This window comes from Diadema antillarum, unplaced genomic scaffold (assembly GCF_040938485.1).
Source record: "Diadema antillarum isolate AM-2024a unplaced genomic scaffold, OU_Dant_1.0 seq00002251_RagTag, whole genome shotgun sequence".
In the NCBI taxonomy this organism is placed as follows: Eukaryota; Metazoa; Echinodermata; class Echinoidea; order Diadematoida; family Diadematidae; genus Diadema; species Diadema antillarum.
In genome coordinates this window covers 95,121-109,932 of record NW_027272880.1, presented here as the reverse complement: position 1 = coordinate 109,932, position 14,812 = coordinate 95,121, and the positions used below count along the sequence as shown (strand labels likewise).

General features: G+C 38.3%; 1 pseudogene; it reads right to left on the bottom strand.

Annotated features, from left to right (window-relative positions):
- On the bottom strand, nucleotides 1-2,611 carry LOC139714359 (solute carrier family 25 member 3 pseudogene; annotated as a pseudogene).
- Between the last annotated feature and the right edge of the window lie 12,201 nt (nucleotides 2,612-14,812).

The window sequence follows — 14,812 nt, the reverse complement described above, 5'->3', positions numbered from 1 at the left end:
TGTGTTTGTGTTTGGCTATGTTCAGAATGGCATTGAAATATAGTCTTAATATGTGTGCATCATATTTTATTTTCTGTGATAAGAGAGCTATCCAAAAAAAAAAAGAAAAAAATCAGTCTCAAGAGACATATGATATATTTCTTCAGCTACTTGTATTCTGTAACACCCATAGACTGCTGATTATAGAGGAATTATCATTTGCTATGATGGAAAGCAACAACTTCACAGAAACATGACGAGGAAACCGCAGACAGACGGACAGACAGACGAGTCTTTCTCAAGGAGACTTTTTTTTCTACTCCCCGGTTTTTATACAGCGATTAATCAATCATAGAGTTGAAAATTTCTCTTCGATATTGAAATTTGCTTTGTGATAAACAAATAGTCACCTGGACAATGGCAAAATATGGCAAAAGTCCCTAGCCACACCTTTTTTTCTTATTTTTAATATATCTAATTCATGTAAATCTACATATATATTTTTCTTAAAGAGTCTACCTTGGCCTCGCATGTACGTTGATATCTTTCTCATTATGTGAAAAAGGATCATAAATAAATTCCCTCCAACAGTAATTAATCCTCATATACCATGATATTACTGTTAGTGTATCGAAGAAAAAAAAAATGATACATTGTATTGAGTCAAGGCATCAGTCTTCAATTTCATACGAGATACAAATGGCCACGTGAAGTCGTGACACAAAATGAATATCTCAAATGCAAACTGTCAAAATATTCCATCACTGATTGCTATTGATCCGGTATATTTTATATGATGTTTTAGTACAACATTTTAACTGCACGTCTGGAGGAAGTGCATCATTAAAGCAAAGGAAGCTCGTCATTAATATCAGCCATCAAGGAATATGGTTAAATATAAGCACCTGTATAGTGTGCTACCTACTGATTGTATCATCATAACATGGTGTGTTATGATGTAGAATACGGATCTAACGGTACAGCAGCCATCTCCAGCTTTTGACATAGACCTACAAACTTAATGAACAAAGGGCTATTAGTATACATTAAAAAAAATAACCTAAGTTCAAGATTCCCACGAGCACTTTGGTTTGTTTTAACCAGCATTAAAAAGAGGTAGGCAAAGATAATTGATAAACTTCTTATGCTACGTGGAGTTTAGCCTTCAGGCTAGCTGGCATCTCGGGGGGAGGAGGGCGAGGCATTCGGAAGTAGATCTTGAAAGAGTCGTAGATGAACCACTGTAAGGCCGTCAATGTGCCAATCATGACCACACGTGGTCCAAAGCCCTTCCAGAGACCGGCCATGCCTAGTGATCTGGCCGCCTGTAGCATGGTGCTCCCGGAATCCTGGTTCAGCTTGGACACAACAGCGTCGGCCGGATGGGACACCACCACGCAGAAAACTCCGGCGATGTAGCCCCCGAGGAAGGTCACCACTAGCTGTTGAGGCTTACTCAGGTCATCGCGAGGCTTCGGAACAACGTATTTGTACAGCGCCTCAACAGTACGCTCGAAGCAGGCAAACTTCATGATGGTGTAGGGGATTTGGCGCACCCAAAGGGGAGGAAGACCCTTAAAGAAGCTGTAGAGACCTTCTTGTGCCCACATCTTGGGCATTGCTTCTCGCAGGGTCATGGCAAATCCCGGCTGAGTTTGCATTCGGACCTTTGCGGCTTCCATGGGCGCCAAAGCAATGTCTGCAAAGAATTCTGCACTCGCGCTAGCAGTCACGTATACAAGAGTCCTGTATTTGTAGGACCACTCCTCTCCCAAGAGACCACAATACTTGATCTTGAAGTACTCATAGAGACCAAACTTATGCAGTCCCTGGAGGGAATACCCAATGCAGGTCGGAGCCCATCCGATGGTAAGACCGCGGAGGCCATCCTTGGCTATAGATACGCGGAAACCATTGAAAGTGTTCTTGTATTGTGCAGGATCTACCTGTATCCTGCACTTTACGACATCCAGTGGTACCATTCCTGTGTGTGTCACTCCGCAGCTCAAGATACCAGCTAGACCGCACATGGCCAGGTATCTATTGGAACCAAACTCACAGCTGGGCGCCGTGTCACCTGCTGTGGCTGTATGTGCTGCCGAAAGGTTTATGCCGCCACCATGTGTGCTCCCTGAAAGAGAAGACTTTTGAGGCTCCATCGGGGCACACCTCGCCACTGCTAGCGTGAAGGATGGAGAGAAGCGCTTATTTTTGGTATAATCTCTCAGTGACTGAAACATGTTCATATGCTCGTATTTGCAACATCAATCTGTTCACTGAATACCACTTTGGTTATGGTACGTGCACTCTTATCCAGTACGGGTGTACCGATGAAAAGTCTTCCAAAGCTGCAATATAGGTCACAATAGATTGTGGATGTATGAAAATAATGTGCCACTGCAAATTAATGCAGGAAAACGTCTCCAAGTCCAGATATTCGAAACCGAAACAAAGCTCTGGTTACACAGGTATGAGTCCGCAAATTATGCCGTGCTGTCTTTATATCAATTACGGGAAGATCCGTTTGAAATGCCTTTGAAATGCCGTTGTTCAGTTACACAGGGCTGACGAGTGCGAAATACAGTAGTTATGAGTCCAAACGATCAGCATACACTCGCTCAGCTATCCAACTCTTCTGAAAAGCAAAGAGACAATGATGCAGTGGAATGCCTTCACTGTGTACATGTATTATGCGATTACAGTATATCACGTGCGATATGGAAACACAGTTTAATCATAGCAAAACAAACAAGAGTCGCAAATAATTTCTTGCCATTGACCTTTGTTCCGCGGCATGCTCCGCACTAACCTCTTTCAAAGGCCCTCTATTAGTGTTTTTTACAGTGGCAATCGAAACCGCAAGCGTTCGAAGTCTCGCTGGTCGCCTCGCTTGCAATTACTACTGTGTGAGGGTCTTTGACAAAGGCCAGCTTTGCATTGACGTCCAACCAAACATGCCAAGTTCAGTGATATTTATCACATCACATGTACCTCTGCGTGGGCGGGGAGGGGGGGGGGGGATCAGCCAAATATCAACAATCGTTGACGCCTGCATACACACACACACACACACACATACACCACACACCACACACCACACACACACGTGGATTTTTTTACCAGTAGTAGTTATTCACTCCCAGTCAAATAATACACAAAACAGTCATTCAGCTTGGTATTTACAGTACTGTACAACATTAACAAAGTACTATACAGTAGTTCCTGTAGTATACATTTCCACCGTATCCGGGCAATTACCCCCAGAGGGCATCCCAATTACCCCCCCCCCCCCCCCCCCCCGGCTAAATACTGGTTAATGATTAGGTTAGAGTAAAGATTAGGGTTAGGGTTAGGGTTAGGGTTATGATTAGGTTCAGGATTGGGATTAGGGTTATGGCCACAGGGAGGGTCCGGGGTAATTGCCCAGGGGGTAATTGCCCTAAACCCCATTCCCACACTTGGAAATATAAATCAATCAAGGTAACAATTTCATTTTCTGTTGTAACAAATGAAATAAAGATAGTACAGCCAATTACCAACCAAACTAACCTAAGGGGAATCAAAAGTTTATTTGATGAAAATACAATGTGGGTTTTGAAATGACTGAGATATCCAAAAACAAAGTGAAGCAAAGAGATCCTAATATTAAAAGACCTGTCGCCTTTGATTATTATCGCTTTTTTTAATATCTCAGCCATTTGGAAACCAATTTTCATCAAACATTGAATCCTTCTTAAGATTACATGCTTATTCATATTTCATAAGAGGTTTCTCATTATCTCACTTAGGAATGTTATAAACCGAAATCCTCCCCTCAACCAGTACTGTACAGTCCCTTTAAACCAGTCAAATCATCAAAAACTCTCCATATTCACATTTCCCCTCTCCCTTTAAATCCAGCCCATGACCAGACAGATATCTGTCATTCCTCGCATCCCCCCCCCCATTCCCAAATCCAAACATCCCCATCCGTGCGCCTCCGCACATACCTGTATACGCACATCCTTCCCTTTCCTCCACAATTTCTAACTCACCCATACCCGATTACAACTGCACTACCTAAACACACTCTCATAGAATGTTGTTATATATATATATATATATATATATGTATATGTATATGTATATATATATATATATGTATATATATATATATATGTGTGTGTGTGTGTGTGTGTGTGTGTGTGTTATAGATCATTCGGAATAATTCTTATTTCCACTACCAATGATAGTGTCGTTGATTGTACGACCTTACCTTATGTATCATAATTTTGACTATAAAATGACCGTATTACACCAGAATTTTTCCTTCATGTGTATGTCTCGCCCATCTGCACTCCTTAATTCTGTAAACTACCTCAAAATACTTAGTTTCATCCTGCCAAAATTCTGTAATTTTAGCGCCAAAATAAATTCCAAAATAAAAACGAATAAGTTTCCGAGCTCCATGGGTACAAAAAACAACAGAAGTTATCAAAGCAAAAGCAAATTGTACAAACTGCTCCCTTAATATGAATAGCTCCGTGAAGTAATTTGTGTTGTAGTTCTCTAAGATATCCGATAAGTGTTGAGGTTTTAGACATCACAAAAATATCTCTCACAGTATACTTTTTTTCTTTTCAGAAAATTGAATTTCTGATGGCCATCTCTAATTTTTAGGCGATATAGATTTTGTGAAAGAGTCACAAAATGTGAATGAATCTTCCTTGATTAGGTATTTTTAAGGTATAGATTTGTCCACAAATTAACAAATATTTAATACTGTAATCATTCATATCTACTTCATACCAATAGAATACGTAAAATACCATCATATCATTGTCCACTTTTTAATGCAATATTTTCACTGGTTAAACCACAACTTTGAAAATAAAGCGATTGGTCTCAGATAGATAGGTAGAAAGATAGAAAGATAAATGTATGACACACACACATAATAATATACACACTATTCATCTGTCATAACACACAAAAGGAAGACGAGAGTGTCAATTCATTTTAATCGCAGATATTAGCGGGAATGGAATATCCGCCATCCGAGGAGAGAACTTCGTACAAAATCTTCGTACAAAACTTCTACAAAAACAAGGAATCTCGTTCTTAAAGAGCATTTCGACGTGGTTTGAAAGCCTTATGAAACACAATCATTCAAAATTTACAAGGTACTCGATTTCAGATTCAGAAAGTGCCACATTTGACCTGATTACCTGTCAGGTTCTCACTGTAACCAAGAAACAGAGGCCTATCACTCAGCCCTACTGCCTCCATGGGCAGACACTTTTGAGGGCAGACACTGCAAAGTACCTTGGAGTCCACCTAACCAAAAACCTCAGCTGGAATCATCATGTTGATACCCTGAGCAAGAAAGCAAACTCAACATCAGCTTTCCTCAGAAGGAACATCAACATCTGCCCAAGGAAAACAAAAATCCTGTGTTACACAACTCTGTTGCGCCCTGTCCTAGAATATGCCTGTACTGTCTGGGACCCCTCTACACAGGAGAACATCACCAAATTAGAGAAAGTTCAGCGACATTTCGCACGTTTTGTCCTTAGCGACTATCGATGGACAAGTAGTGTTACGCCAATGATTCACCAACTGCATTGGCAAACACTTCAAGAACGCAGAGCCCAGCTGAAGGCAGTAATGATGTACAGGGTTATGAACTCCCTAGTGGACCTCCCACGGACTTATACAGTACCTGCACCATCTCCGTACTTGCATCGTGGACATACCCTGAAACTTGTTGTCCCTCACACAAGAACGTTATGTTACAAATCATCATTTTTCCCAGATGCCATCCGATTGTGGAACAGCCTTCCTCTGGATGCTGTCAACTGCACCTCTCTAGATCTATTCAAAAAGAGGGTGCAGGACATACAACTGTGTTAACAACCAGGGGTGTTTTTAGCTGCACATAGTGACTTTGTAGATATTTTAATGACACCGTATATGCCTGCACCACACCTGCCCACACACTAGTACGCTGATACACATTTTGTGGACTGTACTACACGGAAGAAGAAGAAGAAGAAGAAGATTACTCATTACTCATGTTACTGATTAAAAATCTGAAATGAATATGTTTGCGATGTTCATTAAAGCATGATACACCTCTTTGGTTGGCAGGTTTCGATATATCAGCGATGCTACATGATGATACGATAACATGTCAAAGGAATGTGTAGGAATATCATATAATTACATACACTAGCATGACTAGTATGTAATTATATGAAAACATGCATATACAGGGTCTGTGTATTATGTAAACTAAGATAAAAAATTGAAAAATAAAAAAGGTTCGTTATTCTGAAGGGTCGTTAATCCAAAAACAGAATAAGGTTCGTAATTACGAAGGTTTATTAGTCCCTACCGTCTTTACATTTTGGGATTAACGAACCTTATATCATCAGATTAACGACCCTTCAGAATGACAAACATCAACCGGCGGATATACCATGAATATAATGTCCCGGTATGTCACATTGTTCACAATTGGTATTTTGTCTTCAACAAAGCAATGTTTATGTTTGGTCACATGATATATTATGTAGACCAATCAGTGAGCAGGATTTCATCCATGGAGAATACGAATATATAATAACTTATGATATATGAAAACCCATGTTAAGGTATACATAATTTAGTAGTTCCTTCTTCAAAGGTAACAAGTCATCCCCACTTCGTATGAACTGTGTACAAACAAAAGAAAAGATGATAAAAAAAATGTCGATTGAAAACAATGGGTCAAACTGTGACACTGCATGGTGCCTGAAATATGTAAACAACAAACAACAAAACTGGATGAACACTTGTTGTAGATTTAAGTGAAAGCGTGTGTATTTCCTAAAAAGATATACTTGAGTATATAAAACAAATATGCACTATTTTCAGCCTCTGGTAAAATCATGGATTCCTCGGTGACAGAAATTACATTTTTTTTTTCTTCGGGATGGCCCCTCAAACACACACACACACACATAGAGGATGACTCATTATGGCGATGTGAACATGCTAATTTTTGTTAAGTAATACTATTGTATTTTTCTCCGTTACACATGAGTCATTCTTTAAAAGAAAAAGCACTGCCGGCGCTCTTACACCATACTCCACTTTACTTACTACACCATCTCTTTGATCTTATTGCATTCTGTGACGCAAAAGCAATGTACTCAGTTCTAATCATCATTGTAAGTTGATATCATGGTATTAATTCAATATGAATATCTTTAATATAAGATTATGAGATTAAAAAAATTAACAGGAAATTAATCCATCCGCTTAAGTATTCAGCTGTCCTTCATTTGTTCATAAGGTAGGTATATCCAGGTGGATGGATACATAGTAGGATCGTTTTGGTGATAATGCATGTATTCGATTACTCTTTTATTTATTTATTTATTTATCTATCTATCAATCTATCTATCTATCTATTCATCTATAATCTTGATAAGAATATAATAATCTCCCAAAACATAGAATATATGGATATATGATATAGTTATATACAATACTATACAAATTAGGAAGACAATTATAGTCTAGAATCACGCCATATTCACAAATGAATGAATATAACCAGTAAAAACAATAAGAGGTTCAATTTGTTTTTCTTGATAATCTTGATGTTTCAAGCATGGAAATGAAATGAAATGAGGGTGGTGGATTTAGAGACAGCGGGAGAGAGAGCGAGCGAGATATAGAACGGGAGGAGGTCCCATCCATTTCAAGCTTAATCGTTCACGGTGGTGGTCTCCTACATCTCCGTATAATATGTATACTGCACAATACAATTGCTTATGTTTATCTATTAATTTTGTGTGATGTTGTATTATCATTTAGAATCAATGCACTTGTTATTCTTTGTTTTTGTCCTTTTTGAAATTTGAATTTGATTTGTATTTTGATTGAATGCAGAAATAAATCCATTCAAACCAATGGGAAAAAGTGAAGCTAATTGCACTGATGATTTTTAACGTGATGCATATCATCAAATATTTACAATTAAAATATCAATAAAAATCATTTCTTTTAACCTAATTCCACGTTTCAAAACACTTTTCCTTGATGAATGAAGACACACCCCTTCCATCTCTTATCAAAGTAGTGTCCAACTCGTAGGTTATACTGTTCCATTTTGAAGTCCATCGCGAGTCCTCATTGCGTATATGCTAGGGTTCTCCGTAAGACATTCCTTACGTTGCTTGCATCTATTGTAGTGGGTATCAATGGGAATGACCAAAAATTAGTACCAGTAACAAAGGAAAAAAAGAATAGCAATAAGAAAAAGAGCAATGCCATCAAGACTAAAAGGCATAATGTTTTTTCCATTGTCACATTATATCAATGTTATTGATGCATGTCAGATAATTGGGTATAATAATAGTAATAATAATAATAAAGATAATGATAATAACGATAACAATAATAATATGTATTATAAGCAATCACAATATAAAGTATATAATCATTGGGTTTTTTTCTGTAAATGACAAATCTTTTGACGAAAATAGAAATACAAATCTTAATGTTAAAATTATCGACGAATAAAATTCAGGCTAGACGAAAATGTAGTGTTATAACTTTGACTATCACGTGAATATTTCACGCCAAGAAAAGAGAAGATAAGATTATAACCGTGACGACTGCTTCACAACATGATTCTCTTCAGTGTGTACTAAGAGATAAAGTATCTTGTACATGAATTTGCATTTTTGGATATATTTGAAATATTTCTGATTGTTATACTCACTGCAGATTTTTTCTTTTCGTTGACGTCATCGTTTACTGATAAAGTTATAATGATAAGCATTTCAGATTGCTTTTTTTCTACTAGTATCAAATGTATATGAAAAAAAAAAGATCAGAAAAGAACATTTAATAGCACCCTCAATATTCAGTTATTAGTACTTGTATTTTCTTGGAGCGAGCTTACGGTATACGTTTAAAAATCAGGGAAGGACCTATCAGTTCAGAATTATTTAAAGTCATTTTGATGCGCACTATAAACGATGTCGTTTCGACATTTATTGAAAAATATAATGAAAAACATTAAAACATTATAGACAAATTAACTGTTGTTATGGATGGAGACAAGGCATATCTCCTAATAACTTAAATGCGCTCACAGTCGAAGTTGCTTGAGGTCATGTCAAAATAAACTTTTAAAAATAGAAATGCGATTGTTTTTATATCAAATTTATATTCTTACTAGTAGCAGTAGGTGCTAACGATTCACAGAACATAACTTGTTTCATATCCCTACCTACAGAGAAGGGTTACATTCTATATTTATCCCTTACCTCTTGTACATAGTAAATCCACAGATCATAACGGCAAATGTGAGAACAATCACTGAAGCAGTAGCCAAATACAGAGGTAGCCCGACGTGGCTACTTTTACCAGGTTCTATAAACAGGGAGAGAAATTAAGATATCCAATTAACATTGCCCATGTTGGAAGGCGTAAACATCCTTGACCCTCTACTTACGAAGCATTAGTTAGGAATGATAACAAATGGCATTCATGTTTAGGAGACTAAAGTTAGCAAACTAATGTGCTCCCAGAGTCGAGCTGTATATAGGGCATGTATAGTCTTCAACAATAAACCATTAAATGATAACGTGTCTTTTGCGTGTATTGTCGCTTGAAAAATTATCCTTTATCAGAGTAAATATTCATGCAGTTACGCCAGAGGTCTAGCCTTGACAGGGTATGAAAGCAAAACTGGAACAACAGAACAGTAATGAACTTAGAATACTTGTAAATCATTTATCAACTTACCCTCCGTTTGGCAAAACGGCCCGCTAAACTGCTCTGGGCACGAGCAGGAACAATCTTTGTGGAGCACGCCACCATTGAAGCAAACAACTCCTTGACATGGGTAGTATTCGGTGGTTCGGGGAGTATGAGGAGTTGTTGATGACAAGGGCTGTGGGGCAGCAGGGATAAATCGACGAAATGTTGCTATGGCATTGTTAGACCACGCCCCTCTTCGACCAACCTCGTCAACCGCCCTGACGGTAATCCCGAAGGAGAACGAGTTTGCGTTCGGAATATCGGGGACACGAATGACGTACTCCTCAATCGCTCCGAATGGTTTCGGACTCAGCAGGTCGCCTTGGATGACATCAATGCTGCTGATTTCAGTCGCGTCGTTAGGTGACGTCAGCAGTGGTGAAGGGGACTTAGTAACCCTGATCTCATACGATGATGCTGTTTGATAGATTAAAACAAAATATTCATTTATTTACCGGTCCAGTGAGTATTATTATCGCAAGCATCGGGTGCCAAGGAGTTCATAATTCGACACGACATCAGCTTTTAGAATTTCGTGATTCACTGAAACCTTATTGATCTTTGAACAAGGACACGAAAGGAGGAGATTTCAGGAGATCATTCCAGGAGTTCATGTTGATCATTATGGACATCGATGGATATATACAGATGAACATTTCGAATGTATTTTTAATATAGGTTTTCCCGGCCAATTTCGCACTTTTGTCAGTCCATTTGATAAAAGGTTCATTCAATTTAGCGAAAATCCTCGTCATTGCACATTCTGTTATTCAAAATTACAACTTGTTCGTTCAATTTAGCACTTCGATCAATGAAATTCGCACATTTGCCTTTCGAATTCGTAAAACGGGCATTCAAATTGGCGCGTGCTTTTCAGTCATTCAAATTCGCCAGCACTGGCGGAAAATGATATTTCAATCATTCAATTTCGCGTATGGGCAGTCAAATTCCAAACATGTTCATTCAAATTGGCGTAATGTTATTTCTATTTTGAAAAGGTGAGAATCGTGATTAAGGCGTATTTTAATGTGAATTCTTGTTTCATCCACACACTGTTAAGTAAATAGTAAAGGTATCTTTGACCCTAAATAACTCAAGTTTGTTGTTCTGTAACGCCCCTCTTCTTTTATACATGTTATCAGAACTATACATGCACCAGTACCACAGATCACTTCACTTTCTTATGTCCAGTCATGGCAGCACGAGTTAGATACAGGCGTATACCTCAAGAAGACAGGGAAAAAATCGTGGAAGCATTTGAGGGTAATAACCTTGACAAATTGATGGCTAGAGCTGATCCAAGAACTTTATTCCTAATGATGATTAACGCAATATAGCACCCACCACATGAAAATAATGAAACATACAGATGAAAGAAATAATCACGATGTAAATTGAAACCTCCTTCTACCAACTAATGTCAAAACAAACTTAATGTATCTGTGAATGAAATAATGCTATCGAACATCATAAACACATACACATATATTGAAAGTACTGTTGCAAAGGTGATATCAGAATAGAGAATGAATACGAAAATATGAAATGTTTGATGCTTGCAAACAATATCTATGATAAATGAAAATTTAAAAAAAAAGGAGTAGAAGCATAAACGTGTCTGCTAAATTGACTGCAGTAAATGCGAAATTGGATGCCCAAGAATGAATTCGAATGAACGAGCGCAGCGTGTACGTGATCACGTGACTATATCATGCTAAATTGAATGAACGATTTGCGAAATGGTGCTTGTCTTACGAATTTGAACTGAAAAAGTGCTGATTCGAATGATGTTAAAGGTAATTTGAATGCTCCAAAATGAATTTGAATGACAAGATTATAAAATTGAAATACCGATCGTGCCATCTAGGCTAAATCGTGCTAAATTGAATGCAGCAATTAGAAATTGGACTGAAAAAAGTGCGAAATTGGCCGGGAAAACCTATAAAAGAAGATCCCTCTGACTTTATTTGACTTGCAAACGATTACATTGAATTTCTCACCAATTCCAAAATCTAGGTCGTCCCCGGGAGCAGTCCACAGAAGAACCAGAGACAGAGTCTCAACTGATGTTCTCACGACGCGTAGGTCCTGGACCCTGTTTGGAGGGAACAAGTCCTGCCCCACCGTGAAATCCGGCGGAACGCTTGACACTCTGGTGGATCCGGCGGAAGATGCACGTTCAAAGATGAAGGCAGTCTCGTTGCCGACTTTGTAGGCCTCAGTATCGCCAGGAAGTCGTAGAGACACGTTACCTGAAGGACCATATCAAACAGCGAGCTTATTACCTATACTTAAAATGTGTATTACTCATAGCTTCATGGATATTGGCGTCACTGATTTGAGCAAGAGATTCTAGTGCTCATAGATTATATTGATAAAATTCATCATCATTATTTTTTTTTTTTGGGGGGGGAGGGGGGTTCTCCATTTTTTTTTGACAGGAACAGATTTGCGCTCTTCACTGTAAAAAAAAATGACCACGAACTCCTTTAATTCAAGAATTCACACATATAATAAATAAATTCTATTATCATACTTCGTATTTATCCACCTGTTCAATTTATCATTAAATTTTCAAATTGATTCTTTAATCTTTAATTCATTCTACATAGATTGGTATTCTATCCCTACTTAAGCGCATAGACGCTTTTGCTGCTACAAGTACCACTGTCAGAACTATTACCATTACCAGCTTCAAATTCTTACACACTTACACTCACATACAACCAAAGAGGAACCCTTACCGACTGAGGTGGCAGATTCGACCTGACCCTCTTGGCTGATGTTGACGAAAGGTGGCGCCCTTGACCCTGAGGCTCGTTGCAGGACCTTGGCGTTCCCATCATTTTGCGCTACAATTCTAATGCTGTAGAATCCAGCACCGGATAATTGTGTGAAGAAGCGTGAATAGATCCCGTCGTTTGCTCTCACGTCTGCACCTACTCACGTAAAACACGACAGGATTTTCATGGTTATAGAAAATCTATAATTGTGTGGTATATAATATATGTAATTTATGGCTTCATAAGATTACTTATCATGAACCTCGCCCAATGCGACGGCAACATTCTCCGCAATAACTCTATTTCTTAGTTTTTACGACTGTGGTAACTTGCTTCTGTATTCAGCATTGAGCACACTGAGCGCACTGATATTTCTTTGAATCTCATTTTATTGTTATCATCCGTTGTATCGTTCTTCCTACATGTGATAAAATTGACTGATTTATTGCATATTATGAAACTATGAGCGACTAAATGCCTAAACGGAAAAGGAAAGGGAAAGTTTACTTTCTTTCAAATACAATGGCAACGGGAGACGACGTTAACAAAATACAACAACAACATCAACGAAACACAGATGAAAATCAAAGACGCTAGCAAAGTCTTAATCAATACAAAAATCAGTAAATATCAAACTAAACTAAGTAGTTTACCTGCGCCGTTATCGTAGAGCGGGAGCTCAACTCTGTCATACCCGCCCGGCCTTGCGATGAGGGCTCTGACGGAGGCTCCAATCACCGGGCGGTTCCCCTGACGGATCTGGGCGTAGGCGCTGATTGGAGCGATAGCATCACTGAAATCGACCATGTAGCTACTGACTTCGGCATCGAGAGTAATGACATCGTCCGAATCGACGACAGGTTGCGAGTAGACAGTCAGAGTGGCGTTCTGCTCTCCGGGGTAAGTGTTTTTAACTACGTAATTCCACTTCCCACTCTTTGTTTCGGAGAGAAATGTTTTTAGGAGAACATCATTAAACAAAATCGGTATGTGGTAAATTCAGTGAAAACAAGATGACAAATCAAACGGTAAGTGAAATCATATGCGTAGCCCACAGTCAAATACTTTAATTACATACGAAGGTACAATGTTGTACTGATATCTTTAAAGCGTCATTATAGATTTTATTCCTGTTTCGGAAGTTTTATCATTTCTGGTTAAGAAAGGCCATCTTATTAGACTTTTATGATGAATGCAAAAGCGTTTGATATATTATTCATTTTGACTAGGTCTATCCGAGACGTTACTACATTACTTCTTCATGGACACAATTTGAGACCATGATACATTACACGGAATTTTCTTCGCACAAAATTTTGATGATATAAAAAGATGGATGAAACCTCTGAAAAAGGACCAAGTTATTGCACATGATTGTAATCGCATGATATAAGTTTTCTTCTCGGCTAGTCCCTGCAACCCAGACAAAATGCCAGCACACACCATTACTATTATGTATACACTCCCTCGATATTTCTGGATCTGTACGAATGACAAGATAACAAGAATCGTGTGTACTGTATAAGTGTGTTTCTTGACATTCTATTCTGCAATAACTTGACACACAGATTATAGTGTATGAGGTGGTTTTGTTTTATGATGTGGTTTCATGGAGTTTTGTTGGTCGTATGCATAATTGACATGAAGATGATATTTTGAAATTGCATTACCACGGCAACTCCTGGAATAGTGATGGTTAGGGTCTTTTTCTCGACATCATTCTTGTACCCTTCATTCCCGACAGTCATGGTGTCATCGTCTGGAGCGATGAGAGTGACTGTGATACCTGCAAGTAGTTCGGGAAAATATCAAAATTGCTTGGCAATATTAACAAAGTTTTATCACATCTCATAAGTTCATCTTTAAAGTCCTCATGTTGGTTATGTCGATGTATGTCAAGTCAAGTCTTGATTGACTTCAGCGCGAAAGAAAGACGGTGAAGATATAATTATCAAAAAGTGATGAGATGTCTAACTGTCCAAAGAAATATCGAAAGAATCGCATAATTTGGACCCTTGTTGTATACCTATATAAGAGCAGGTGAAAGAAAAAAAAAACTCCGAAAAAAAAAATCATCATTGGCACAGAAAACAACCTTATCAGAGTATATCGAATACATAAACTTAATACAAGTCATTACCGAATCTATACTGTCAATTCCAATGTAAATTATGTAATGGTGTAATGTGAATATATACGTGGAAACTAGGGCGCCCAAATTGACAAAGCGGGATGACGAACTGTTACCC